Source organism: Dermacentor variabilis, chromosome 5, assembly GCF_050947875.1.
Source record: "Dermacentor variabilis isolate Ectoservices chromosome 5, ASM5094787v1, whole genome shotgun sequence".
Taxonomy (NCBI): domain Eukaryota; kingdom Metazoa; phylum Arthropoda; class Arachnida; order Ixodida; family Ixodidae; genus Dermacentor; species Dermacentor variabilis.
The window spans coordinates 180,480,143-180,494,144 of NC_134572.1; positions in this window are offsets into that span (position 1 = coordinate 180,480,143).

Sequence of the window (14,002 nt, forward strand, 5' to 3'; positions counted from 1 at the left end):
ATCAGGACAGTTGAGGTCGACACACCAGTGATTGAAAGAGAAGCTCACTTCTGACAAAGTTCGTATCTCATACCAACGAGCTTACCATCAGTTGATAGAAATAGCTAATATTCCAAAATATTTGCGCCTGTATGCATCTCCTTTTTATTCGTACTTGAGAATGTCAGACTCGATTGGCAATTTTTTCGAAGATATTTTATTTTGACCAACATGAACACTCCTCTTTAGTATTCAAATTGGATTAGGTCGTTCTTTTTATTTTTTTTTCATATGCTTACTAGACAGTGACAGCATCGGGCGATATGGTTTCAGCCTGTCTTGACATAACACATAGTTCTGCATCACTCAGGGAATTTCGCAACGGCACTCAGGGAAAAACCTGGAAAACTCAGGGAACTTGGAAATGTCAACTTGGTAGACACCCTGAATTTGACACCAGGTAGCATCGTGTTTGTCAGGTTTTTCTTCGCCCACACATTGGTGACTCCGAACTTCGCGTCATCGCTCTCAGCTCCGGGTGCCTCAGCTGCTTCGCCGGGCATACCGCTGCAAGGAGCTCAAGGCCAGCTGTCTTCGCAGTCCGCCATGTATTCAGTCAGCCATGCCGTCGGATTGTTTCGATCAAGTACTGCGGTCAGCGCCACTATACCCGAGATATCGAGCTCTCCGCTCTCAAGCACCCGGAGTTCTGGTCGTCAGACTCGGAACTTTGGTTCACTACAATCGAATCCTTGTTTCGTCACCACCGAATCAGTTTGCAGTTGACCATGTTGGACCACGTAGTTGGTGCGCTTCCGCCTGGTACTGCTACGATTCTTCGCAATGTCCTAAGCTACCCATTCGTAGACCATCCCTACGACCACCTTACGGCAACGCTCACAAAGCGCACCACTGAAACGGAGCAGCATCGATTACAGCAACTGCAGGAGCTCGGCGACCGCAAACCTACTGACTTATTCCGTAAAATGCAAGCGTTGCTTGGAGACCTGGCTCCTTCAAGTGACAGCGCACTTCTCCAAGAATTGTTCCTGTAGCGCCTTCCATCGCAGGTGCGCATGATCCTGACTGCGTTTTCATTCTCGACGTTGGAATCTCTGGCCCAGTTGGACGATAAGATTATGGATGTCGGTTTTCCCTCCGTGGCCACAGTTCATCGCCCTTTGACGGCTTTGACGGAGTTCATTGTCCGACGGCACAACTGCTGGCGACAGCTATGCGCGTCTCCTCGAGGCTAAGGAGGAGCTTACACGGCAAGTAGCGCGACTGACAGCTGAGGTCGCTGCCACCTGAACATGCCGGTCGCCTTCTCCGTCATTACCTCGGCGTCCCAGCCCCGGTCACTCTGAGCGCTATTGCCTTCCTCTTGTTACGTTTTGCTGGTACCACCATCGCTGTGGCTTTCGTGCAAATCTGTGTCGCCATCCCTGTGCGGAAACCGGTTAGGGGGAACACGGATATCGATGGCGGCTCCTGGCCCCAGATCCAGTCGCCTTTTCCAGGTCACCGACCGCGTCACCAAAGTCCGCTATCTCATCGTCATCGGTGCCAAGACTTGCGTCCTTCCTCCTACTTTGACTGAGCGCAGCTATCGCTCAAGACTTGCCTCCTCTGACCGCACTCAACGGATCGACCATCCCGACCTACGGACAAAAGTCGGAGATTCTTGACATCGGCTTCGGACGTACGTTTCGCTGTATCTTTGTCATCGCGGCCGTGAGCTAGCTCATGATCGGAGCAGACTTCTTTGGCACTACAAGCTCGTTGGCCACGTGCGGCACTGCCGCATCTTGGACTACGAGACGACCTTAACTGTCCGAGGAGTTTTCTGTCGCGCTCCACCGCTTTGGCTTCTCCAGGTGCGCATTGCCGTCCCCGAACCTTGGTCAGCCGTCCTTGCGGATTTCCGGATGTCTTTCGACCCCGCTCCTCTCAGTCGTCGGTAACTCACAGCGTGACAAATCATATCGTCACGACCGGCCCTCCCATGTTCGCTCTGACTCGTCGCCTCACGCCGGATCGCCTAGCTGTCGCCAAAGAGGAATTTAAACACATGCTTGACATTGTCCTCGTTCGTCTCTCCTCCAGTCCTTACTCCTCAATACTCTATGTGGTGCCCAAGAAAGCCCGTGACTTGCGTACCTGCGTACCTCAACAAAGCCATTGTCCCGGACCGATACCCAATAGCTCACATTCAGGACTTTACACCGGTAATGCACGGCTGTGTTATTTTAGAAAGGTTGACCTGGTCAAAGCCTACCACCAGATTCCTTTGGAACCCTCAGATATTCCTAAGATGGTTGTCATAATACCCTGTGGCCTGTTCGACGTATGCGCATGCCTTTCGGTCCTCGTAATGCAGCCCGCAGCTTTCAGCTTTTCGTTGGCCATCTTACGTGGCTTGACGTGCTGGTTTGCGTATCTTGCCGGCATCCTCCTTTACAGCAGCAAAGTCGATGCTCACAAGCTCCGTCTACGTCACCTGCTCGTGAGACTAAGCAAGTTGATCTTGTCGTTAACGGTCCGAATAGCGAGTTCGGCTTTACGGAGATGGATTTTCTCGGCCATCGCGTCAACGCACAGGGCATTTTATCCACTCCCAACCCGCGTCACAGCCATCCGTGTGTTTCCTCAGCCATCAACCGCCAGGCATCTGTGCGAATTTCTTGGCCTCGTCAAATATTACCGGCGCTTCATTCCTCGCTGTGCCAATATACTGCAGCCTCTTCACGGTCTTCTATCGGGCCTCAAGACACCGAATATTCCCGTGGTCTGCAACGACGCCATTGACCGCACGTTTAGCGCCAACAAAGAAGTCACTGCCACCGCGACACCCCTCGTCTACCTCAAATACGACGCCCAATATCTGCTGTGGTTTACCCACCGGACACCGCTGTCGGCGCAGTCTTGCCGGAGTTTGTTTCTTGTGCTTGGTAGCACATCGCCTTCTTTTCTAAGAAGCTTGCGCCCACTGAGCGTCGCTACAGCAGGTTAGGCAGAGAGCTGCTCGCCATCTATTTGGCTGGGAGGAACTTTCAACATTTTCTCCAGGGGTGCTCCTTCCATGTCCTTACCGCCGATAAACTACTGACTTCAACCCTAGCGTCCAGGAGATCCTCCTAGGCCTTGCGCGAAATAAAACAGATTGCCTACGTTTTTTAATTCACTAGCGACATTCGTCACATCAGCGGAAAATCCAGCGCCGTTGCCGTCGCACTTTCTCGTGCTGCCATCAACCCAAGGGACCACGACCGACCGGTCATCGACTTCACGGCCATCGCTACCACCCAGAGTGTCGACGCCTACCTCCAGATGCTTCGTACGAGCGGTACCTATATCTTGGTGTTTGAAGCTATCTTGCTTCCTCACTGCGACGTGCCCCTCGTTTGTGATACGTCGACCGGAAGTCTTCTTCCTTACGTGCCTCGCCCATGCTGCCGAGCCATCTTTGATGCTCTCCATTCTTTGCCTCATCCTGGCATTCGCGCAACACAGCAACTCGTCACTTCTCCTTATGTGTGGCCCAGTCTCAAGGCAGACATTCGTCGCTGGTCACGCGCGTGCCTCAACTGCCAACAGTTTGAAGTGCATCGCCATATTGTGATTATTAACGCGACAGCGTTAAGGAGCTCGTGTCGCAGAAAAGCCAGTGTCGTCGGCGTCGGCGGCGTTGGCCGTGAGCGATAAATCCCAGCAGGCACTTCATGAATAAAAAAACAATTTGCAAGATGGGCTGGGTGGGAATCGAACCAGGGTCTCCGGAGTGTGAGACGGAGACGTTACCACTTAGCCACGAGTTTTTTTTTTCTTTATTACACTTAGCCACGAGTTCGATGCTTCAAAGCGGTACAAAAGCGCCTCTAGTGAACGCGGTGTTGCCTTAGAAACGAGCCGTTTCCAAGGCTCAGGCGTGCGTCGCTTGCTCAGGCGCACAGTTCGTTGTCGCGCCGAACGCTGCGTTGCTCGACGCTCACCGCGTCCGATGCGGGGCGCGTAGTCGCTGCGCCGTAGCCCATTGTCTTACACCCCTTTGCGGGTCGACGGGAACGCTATCGCGTTCCACTCTTGAAGGCGAAGCTTAAGCGTCCTCCAATTTTCTTGGCAAATTTCCGTCCCGGGACGTCCGCTTCAGCCATCTCGACGTCAATATTGGGAGCCCCGTTCCTTCCTATGGGAACCATCGCTACCTGTTACTCTACATTGACAAGTTCACTAAATAGCCTGAAGCGATGCCCCTCCTACACATTACGGCGGAATCGACAGCTAGAGCACTTATCATACTCTGGTTTATCCGCGACGGTGTCCCTTACACTATTACGACTGACCGTGGTAATCAATTTTGACTGAACATTGTTCGTCAATCTATCTCGCCTACTCGGCGTGAATCACATCAAGCCGACCACCCGATATCCGATGGGATCATCGGCCGTTGCCGCCGCCACGTAAATCCGAGTTTATCTTCATCAGGGATCGAGCCTTTTCCTTTAGCAATGATTGGCACCCTCACCGCTCTTCGCAGTGACTGCTCCACCAGCGTTGCCGAGCTTACCTTTGCCGCCACTCTACAAGTACCTGGCGAATTCTTCGACGACTCGCCCACCGTGCCTGCTGACGTTTCCGACTACGCCTACCACCTGCACAGTTATGTGCGTAATATCGCTCCCCCCCTCCCGCCCCGACAACGGCATTCTTCTCAGCGTGTATACGTCAACCTTGCCCTTGATAACTGGACGCACGTCTTTGTGCGTTACGATGCTGTGCGTCCTCCATTATGGCCCCGCTATCATGGCCCACACAAAGTATTGCTCATCAACGGCCGGGAAGATGCGGCGTCCGTCGACCTTCTGAAGCCTGCCTACTTGGACTATGACGCCTTAGCCACTTCTTCTACCACATTCCCTCCCTACCAGGCCAATCCTACATGCCGCGTGAGTTTCACACCGCCGTCAATAGCGCTTTGCCACTCGTCCAATTGGGGGCTTCCTCGTTAGAAAGGCGGCCGGTAGCGCACTACTACGTGCCACAATGATCCGGCCACAAAAGACGACGACGACACGCCCAGCATGCTGACGGTGCGCGAGCGGTGGATTCGGCGGAATCAGCCATCCGCCTGGTTGAGCGGACTTCGTTATAACATAATTTTTGGACACCAGGCACCACCGTCTGTCTGGTTTTTCTTCACCCACGCCTTCATCACACCGCCTTCGTCACTGCATAATGTTTGGGAGCTTGGCCTTAAGGTTCCTTAGCCCAGAAAGCAACTCAATTTATTCTACTGCAGGTGAGCGCACGAGACTTGAGTGCCCCACTGTAGATACGCTGCATTTCGCTTAGTACCTGTGAAAGCGTGATCAAAAGCCGTGTACTTCTCTCTCTTCCTTTCATCTCTCTATCTTTCTTTGCACGCGCAGTGTAGGAAACTAGACATTCTAGTAAACCTCCCTGCCTTCTTTCCTTCTCTTCTTTATCTCTTCGTTCGTGCTTCGTCATAGTATCGTACTCAAGCAGTCATTAGTCAATTGTGATTAGGCCGCTGCTGCCATGCCGTCGTCATCATTGCGTCGTTTTTACTGCTCTGCCAGTGGCGCGGCAATTTTCCATGTATACGTGGGCTTTATTCACGCTGGAAAAGAACACTTTTATGCAGCACGTATTAAGCAACAATATATTTTATCAGGAATACTTCATGTTGATCTACAATTTTCTCACTGACACTTCTCACCTAGTGATAATAGTTGAGTAGTTGAGCTATCAATTAGGACTAATTATGTACTTAGGCGGAATGTACCAAGTAATCTCAGTATCTCCAAGCAATTGCAAGCAACATTACTATGGTTCCGTCTCCTTACATGACATTTGCATATTTTTAAACCTTGGTGCATGATAGTTGGGAAGCCCTGTATAGATATGTATAAATTTATTGTTCCTCACAGGGGCGTCTGCGTCAGCAAGAGTTTTGTGTGTTGTGACACCACGTACCAGAGCACATGAAGGTTGGACCCTCCCGTGTGTAGCCATGCGCGGCTTAGCTGCTTCTGGGAAAAGGGGGACCCTGGGGGTTGAGCCGATGCCGGGTGTTCTGACCTTCAAGGCCGCCAGGAGGCAAAACGCGTTTTGGCCTCTGCTACACATATACGGAACCTCCAGACTGACCCAGTTGGAGGAAATTGGCAGTCGCCTTTGCCTGTCTTCCTCTTCAATCTTCGTCTTTCTCTCTCACTTTCAATCTTTCCTGTCTTTTCACTTCTCACTTACAGATTTTCAGCTGGCAAAGGCTAACCTGGTGTAGTTATCCAACCTTGGGTATAATATTGTTACGTGTGGAAATATTGTTACGCGTGTGTGTTACGTTGCTGTTGACGACATGCACAGAGAAAAAACCGTGTTCATCACAAATGATGGCCTATACCAATTCAATGTAATGCCGTTTGGATTATGCAACGCCCCTGCCACCTTTGAGCGTATGACGGACTCCTTGCTCCAAGGTTTCAAATGGTACACATGCCTCTGCTACATCGACGACGCCATCGTCTTTTCGCCGACGTTCGACACTCACTTTGAGCGTCTCACAACTATACTTGATGTATTTCGAAAGGCTAAGCTGCAACTTAACTCGCCCAAATCTCGTTTTGGCCACCGACAAATTACTCTTCTGGGCCATCTGGTTGGTGATGATGATTATGTGTGGTGTTTTATGGCGCAAGGGCCAGGTTTGGCCAAAGAGCGCCATGACAAGTGGTAATGTTGACGATGTATTATGGAAGATGTGACTTGGCTGTAAAGTGGCCTAAAATAGTCGCTGTAAAGTGCGTAAAATCTACGTGCTATAAAATTATGGCGATGACTAATGACGAATAGTATGAACATTAAAATCCATCGTAGACGAATGCTGCAAAATAGAAAATATATAAGATGGTAAAATTACTTGGAGCACTGCTGCCTCGCCAGAGCCCTTGAAACACAAGGGCCTAGAGGCATGTGCTGTACGAAAGAGCTATCACAGCGGCATCCTCTGAAGAGAGGACCCGCTACGAACATGTGGGGCTAACAACATGCAAGACAACATCTTTCAGAAAACTTAGGACTGTGTTGGTGTCAAATAAAGGTTCTGGACCGAGTAGCATTACGGGATGTAGGGGGATGTGCTGCCAGTATGCTAGAGAAAAATGATTCCTTCTCTCAGATTCGGCTGCCCGACACTCCAGGAGGACGTGGAGGACGGTCAGCCTCTCCTCGCATCTACCGCAGGTTGGAGGATCATTTTCAGTGAGAAGAAAGTTATGCGTGCGAAACGTGTGTCCTATTCTGAGGCGACAGAATAGGACATCTGTTCGCCGTGATTTTGTTACGGAGGGCCAAGAACCTAACTGTGTCTTTATCACGTGCAGTTTATTATTTACTTCTGCGTCCCACATACGTTGCCAGTGGTTTCGCAGTTTTCTTTTTAAGAAAGGCTTCAGGTCTGTGACAGGGACCGAAGCAGTAGGATTAACTGCATGCAATGAAATGGATGTGGCCATCTGGTCCGCTAGTACGTTTCCCTCAATGCCCCTATGCCAAGGCACCCAGCATATAATCACATGTTGGTTAGATATATATGCTTTACACAGTACGGAGTCGAGTTCATTAATTACCGGATTTTTGTGGCTACAGAAAGACAACAAGGCCTTCGCAACACTAAGGGAGTCCGTATATATAACTGATTTCTGGAGTTCTGATTTATTTATATGCTTTATGACCGACAACAGTGCGTACACCTCAGTCGTAAAGATACTAGTTTCTGGATGCAGTACATCGGTTTCCGAGAAGGATAGACCAATGGCTGCATAGGACACCCCGTCGTGTGACTTCGATGCGTCTTTGTAGAACTCTGTGCAGGAGTATTTGTGCTGGAGCTCCCGGAAATGCAGTTGGATTTCAATCTCTGGAGCGTGTTTTGTAACTAGCATGAAGGATATATCACATTGTATCAGCTGCCACTCCCAAGGAGGTAGCAGCTTGGCTGGATGCATTGGGCGAAGCTCGAGGATTGGGACACGCATTTCATCACTAAGCTCCCTCCCGCGCAGCGAGAAAGGCTGTCTTACGGAGGGACAATTGTGAAAGAGTGTAGCATATGTCGTATCGTTAATGGTATTAAAACACAGATTTCGAGGATTAGAGTGGACTTTCAAAAAATATGTTTGGCTGATGTATGTTCTCTGCAGATGAAGTGACCACTCATTTGATTCTGCATATAAGCTTTCAATAGGACTTGTTCTGAAAGCTCCAGTGGCCAGTCGGATTCCTAGATGGTGGACCGGATCTAGCATCTTTAGCGCGCTCGCGGCTGCAGAATGATAGATCGCGGCACCGTAGTCCAACCGTGATCGGATGAGGCTCGTGTAAAGATTCATTAAAAATTTCTGTCGCTGCCCCATGTTGTGTGGGATAACACTTTAAGTAAGTTAATTGTTTTTAAGCATTTGACCTTGAGGGACTTTATGTGTGGAATAAAAGTTAATTTAGAATCCAATCAAGTATGATGAGTCCAATCAAGTAAGATGCCTAAGAACTTGTGTTCTTTGTTCACAGGAATTCGCTGACCATACATATCGATACTGGGTTCTGCAATGAGCCCTCTCTTTCTTGTGAAAAGCACACAAGCACTTTTGTTGGGGTTCACTTTAAATCCGTTTTCGTCTGCCTATTTGGAAACCTTGTTCAAGCCCTGCTGTACCTGTCTATCACATACTGTGAGGTTGCAGGATTTGAAGGCTATTTGTATATCGTCTACGTAAACAGAATAAAAAATGGCTGGCGGTAATGAAGCACGAACGGTGTTCATTTTCACGATGAAGAGCGTGCAGCTAAGTACACCTCCTTGAGGTACACCAGTTTCCTGTATAAAAAGTCGCGATAATACATTGCCGACTTTCACGCGGAATATACGGTTGGACAAATAGCTTTCTATTAGGACGAGCATATTGCCACGGATGCCAATTCCCGACAAGTCTCTCAAGATTCCATAGCGCCACGTAGTGTCGTACGCCTTCTCCATATCAAGGAATACGGATAGGAAATATTGTTTATGTAGAAAGGCGTCGCGAATGTTTCCCTCAATGCGCACAAGGTGATCGGTTGTGGACCGCCCTTCTCTGAAGCCACACTGAAAGGGATCGAGGATATTGTTGAGTTCAAGGAAATAAACAAGTCTGCGGTTAACCGTTTTTTCAAAAAGCTTACAAAGACAATTTGTAAGAGCTATCGGACGGTAACTTGCCTCCAAGGAAGGGTTTTTACCCTGCTTAAGGACAGGGACCACAATCGCTTCTTTCCATGTGGATGGGAGGTATCCCGTAGCCCAAATAGCGTTGAAAAGCGTGAGTAGTGTAAGATTGGTGTCAGTGTGTAAGTTTCTGATCATTTCGTACATGACTCTATCAGGTCCCGGTGCAGAGCTTTTGCATGTGGTCAAGGCAGATCTCAACTCAGCAATACTGAACGGCCGGTTACAAGGTTCATTCTGTCTGGATTTTCGTATTATTGGCTTACATTCTTCTATTTGTTTGTATTTCAAAAAGGATTGCGAATAATGGTTTGAGCTCGACACGCTCTCAAAGTGTTCTCCAAGTGAGTCTGCCTGATCTTTCAGTGTTTCACCTTGTGTGTTCACGAAAGGAAGTAAATATGTTTGTCGCCCTTTTATCCTATTACCCTGTTCCAGACTTTGGCCTCATCTGCATAGGAGTTGATACCAGATAAAAACTTCTTCCAACTCTCTCTTCTGGCCTGTCGGCGATTTCGCCTGCCTTGGGATTTTACTTTTTTAAAATTGATAAGATTCTCCGCAGTGGCGGAGGCGCGTTATAACCCCCACGCTTAGTTTTGTTTCTTACGAGCGATCCTACAATCGTCGTTCCACCACGGGACACGCCGTTTGCATGCCAATCCATTTACTTGTGATATACATTTGCGGCATCTATTATGAAGGCTGTAAAATATTCCATAGCAGCATCAATTCCTAACGAGGACATGTCATCCCATGATATACTAGCTCAGTTTCGGAATTTCTCCCAGTCTGCTGTCTCAATCTTCCACCTAGGGCCTGTGGTGGATATTCGTCTTCTTTAAGTATTCTTAATAGTATAGGCAAATGGTCACGTCCGTAAGGATTGTTCGTAACTTCCCATTCGAGTTCAGGCAGTATGGACGGGGAAAATATGCTCAGTTCAATTGAAGAAAAGGTATTGTTTGCAAGACAGTAATATGTGGGTTTCTTCTTATTCAGAAGGCACGCACCAGATGAAAAAAGGAATTGTTCAACAAGACGACCTCGCGCATCTATACGAGGGTCGCCCCACAGGGAGCTGTGCGCATTGAAATTGCCAAGAAGAACATAAGGTTCTGGCAATTTATCTATAAAATATCGGAATTCATGTTTCGTTAATTTGTAGTGTGGGGGTACGTAAAGGGAGCAAATGGTGACGAGTTTATTTAGAAGAACAGCTCGAACCACTACTGCTTCAAGGGGCGTTTGTAGCTGTAAACGCTGACAGGAGATACATTTATGAATAAAAATGGAGACACCGCATGATGATACGACAGCATCATCGCGATCTTTGCGGAACTTGACATACGGTCGGAGAAAGTTTGTGTCTTGTGGTTTTAAGTGTGTTTCCTGTAGACACAGCACTTTTGGATTGTGTTTTTGGATAAGCTATTGCACGTCATCAAGGTTCCTAAGAAGACCTCTGACATTCCATTGAATTATTTGTGTAGCCATATTGGAAGTAAATAAGTGCTGTGTGTATGGAAACGGAGGTGATGCATTAGGTTACAGAGCTCTTTCGAGGCCCTGTAAGGGGGGTTCTGCCCTTTCTGGAGCGTTCGAGGGAGCCTCGCCGCTCCTTAGGCGTTTGGTGCGCCTTGAGGACAGGTGTAGTGTTCATTGCCTCTTGTGAGGCGCCGGACACGTGCTCTTGCAAGCGAGAAGTTACAAGAGAGAGTCCCGCCTTGGAGGGCAAGACCCCTGCGCCCACCAGCCAGGAGGTCGATGGGGCTCCCTGAGGGATTTGGCTGCGCAGGCTGTTGCTAGCGCTGGAAGGGGCAGGGGGAGGTTGGGGCAGCCTCGGCTGCGCCCACCTTCGGGGTCGATGGCCCCGTCTGCTGTGTTGGCGTAGCAGCGTTAGCTGCAGCCGCCGCGGGGGCCGATGGCGTTACTGCCGCCTCACTGGGTGTGGGATGGACAGCCGCCGGAGACCGTTGTGGCGCTGCCCCCTGACGCGTCACATCGGCAAAGCTTTTCTTGGGCAGGTATGAGACTCGCCTGCGTGCCTTCTTGAATAAGATATTCTCTTTTACTTTGATAGTTACGATTTCCTTTTCTTTCTTCCTGGATGGACACGACCGCGAGTACGCGGCGTGCTCCCCATCACAATTTACACAGTGGAGAGAATTCTCACAAGCTTCAGAGGAGTGTTCATGCGCGCTGCATTTCGCACAAGTTTGGCGGCATCGGCAGCTCTGCAAACTGTGGCCAAAACGCTGGCACTTGAAACATCGGAGGGGATTTGACACGTACGGTCTTACACGGAGCTTGATGTACCCGGGTAGGACACTTGAATTGAAGGTGAGTATTAGGTGTTTGGTTGCAATCTCTTTACCATCCCGTCTCATCTTTATTCTTCTCACACTGACAGCATTCTGCTCACTATGGCCCTCCAAGAGCTCTGCGTCTGTCAGCTGAAGCAAATCGTCGTCTGAGACAACGCTGCGGGTAGTGTTCATAGTGCGGTGCGGAGTCACTGTCACTTGAGCGTCCCCAAATGACAGGAGACTGGGTAACTTTTCAAATTGTTTCAGATTGTGGAGCTCCAAGAGGAGATCTCCACTTGCCATCCTTGTTGCTTTGTAGCCTTGACCAAGAGCCTCAGTTAAAGCCTTTGAAGCTAGAAATGGGGAGATTGTGCGTACTTGTGTGTATGACTTTTCCGAGTGAATCACATGAAATCGTGGGAACTTGGGTCCTTGTCGTCCAAAAAACTGAAATACATCTTCGGTGCGCCCTCTTTTCTGAGGGCGATCTGGGAGGGGAGGGAAGGAACTAGCCATAGAATTATGTAATTTTCGGCAATAACGCCAGCCACCCACCGTGGAGCCCTACATGGGGACGTTACAGGCACTGTAAAAACAGGTCCTGCAAATGCCAGCTGTACGTTATCACTATAACCAAATATGAGATAACCTAGTTTGGCTATTCACACAAGCTTAACCCTTGCTGCCAGGAAAAATTGGAAGTAAACGGAAGCTAGGAGAAGATAGGAAAGATGAAAAGTGAGAGAAAGACGAAGGCTCAAGGGAGAGAGAGACAGGAAAAGGCAACTACCGATTTCCCCCGGGTGGGTCAGTCCGGGGGTGCCGTCTATGTGAAGCAGAGGCCAAAGGGGTGTGTTGCCTCGGGGGGCCTTAAAGGTCCAAACACCCAGCATCGGCACAACCCCCAGGATCCCCCTTTCCCCGGACACGGCAAAGCCGCGCACGGCTACACGCGGGAGGGTCCAACCCTCCTGTGCTCGGTACGTGGTGTCGCAGCGCACCAAACGCCTGCTGACGCAGACGCTCCTGCGGGGGGCCATCTGGTTGACGCTTCCGGAGTACAGCTTGATCCCGACAAAACTCGCGCTGTCCGAGAGTTTCCGGTTCCAAAGACAGCCGCAGATGTTCGAAGTTTTGTGGGGCTGTGCTCGTACTTTCGTCGTTTTGTTCCGGATTTTGCGACAATTCTTAGGCCCCTAACTTATTTTTAAAGAAAGGCGTACAATTCTCGTGGGGTGCTGCAGAAGCCGCCGCCTTCTCTCGTCTCGTCACTCTTCTAACATCACCACCCATTCCTGCCCACTTCGACCCTGATGCCCCTACAGAATTACGTACAGATGCCAGTGGTCATAGCGTATGCGCCGTCTTAGCCCAGCGTCAACGCGGCAAGGATCGCGTTATTGCTAATGCGAGCCGCCTCCTAGCCCCATTGGAGCGCAACTATTCCATTACGGAACGCGAATGCCTTGCTGTTGTCTGGGCTGTTGCGAAGTTCCGTCCTTACCTTTACGGTCGCCCTTTTTCCGTAGTCACTGACCAATATGCTCTCTGCTGGCTCTCATCGCTAAAAGATCCTACAGGCTGGCTCGGTCGATGGGCTTTGAGGCTACAGGAATTTTCATATTCCTCGGTGTACAAGTCTGGCCACCTGCACCAGGACGCTGACAGTTTGTCGCGTTACCCTGTTGACGACTCTGTCTCCTCCAATATTGCCAGTGCTTCTTGCGTATTCTCTGTATCCCAGCTGCTTATTTTCCCCGACGAGCAACGCCATGACGCCTACATCAGAGCACTCATCGACCGTTTTGAACACTTTCCAGCCGATGCTGCTCTACGCCTGTTCGTCCTCCGCGACGGTACTCTGTACCGTCGTAACCTTCATCCGGACGGCTCCGAGTTCCTACTTGTAATACCCAGCACCTCCACCAGAAATGTTACGTGTGTAAAGACACAGACTAAAGATGCTATTTACCCGCTATTTACACTGCAGCCAGGCAGCCAGGCTGACACTCGCTCCTGCCAAGGGCACCGACCAACTTCTTCGTCGTTCTCGCTTCGGCTCGTCTCTTGAGAATCACTCGATGATATCGTAATAATATATTAGGACAATATAGTAGGTTATATTAACTATGTACAGCTGGCGTCTTCGTTGCTTTTGGTCTTGGTAGCGTCCCTTTGTTGGGCTCGGTAGTGGGCGGCTGGAGTAGCTACCAAAGTTATATTTATTTTTATGGCTTTTTTATCATTCCTCCGACTCTCTGATCGCCCTCTTTGCAAGAGAGGGCGCAACGCTGGCTTCCTGAAACTATTCTGCCAAACCGAAGAACTTTACGGAAAGTTACCGTGTCCTAAGTTGTGAAAAGCCAGATAAAACTGTAAAAAATCGGTTACATTATATTGTGGCAAAGTGTCTTACTGAAAAACTAGG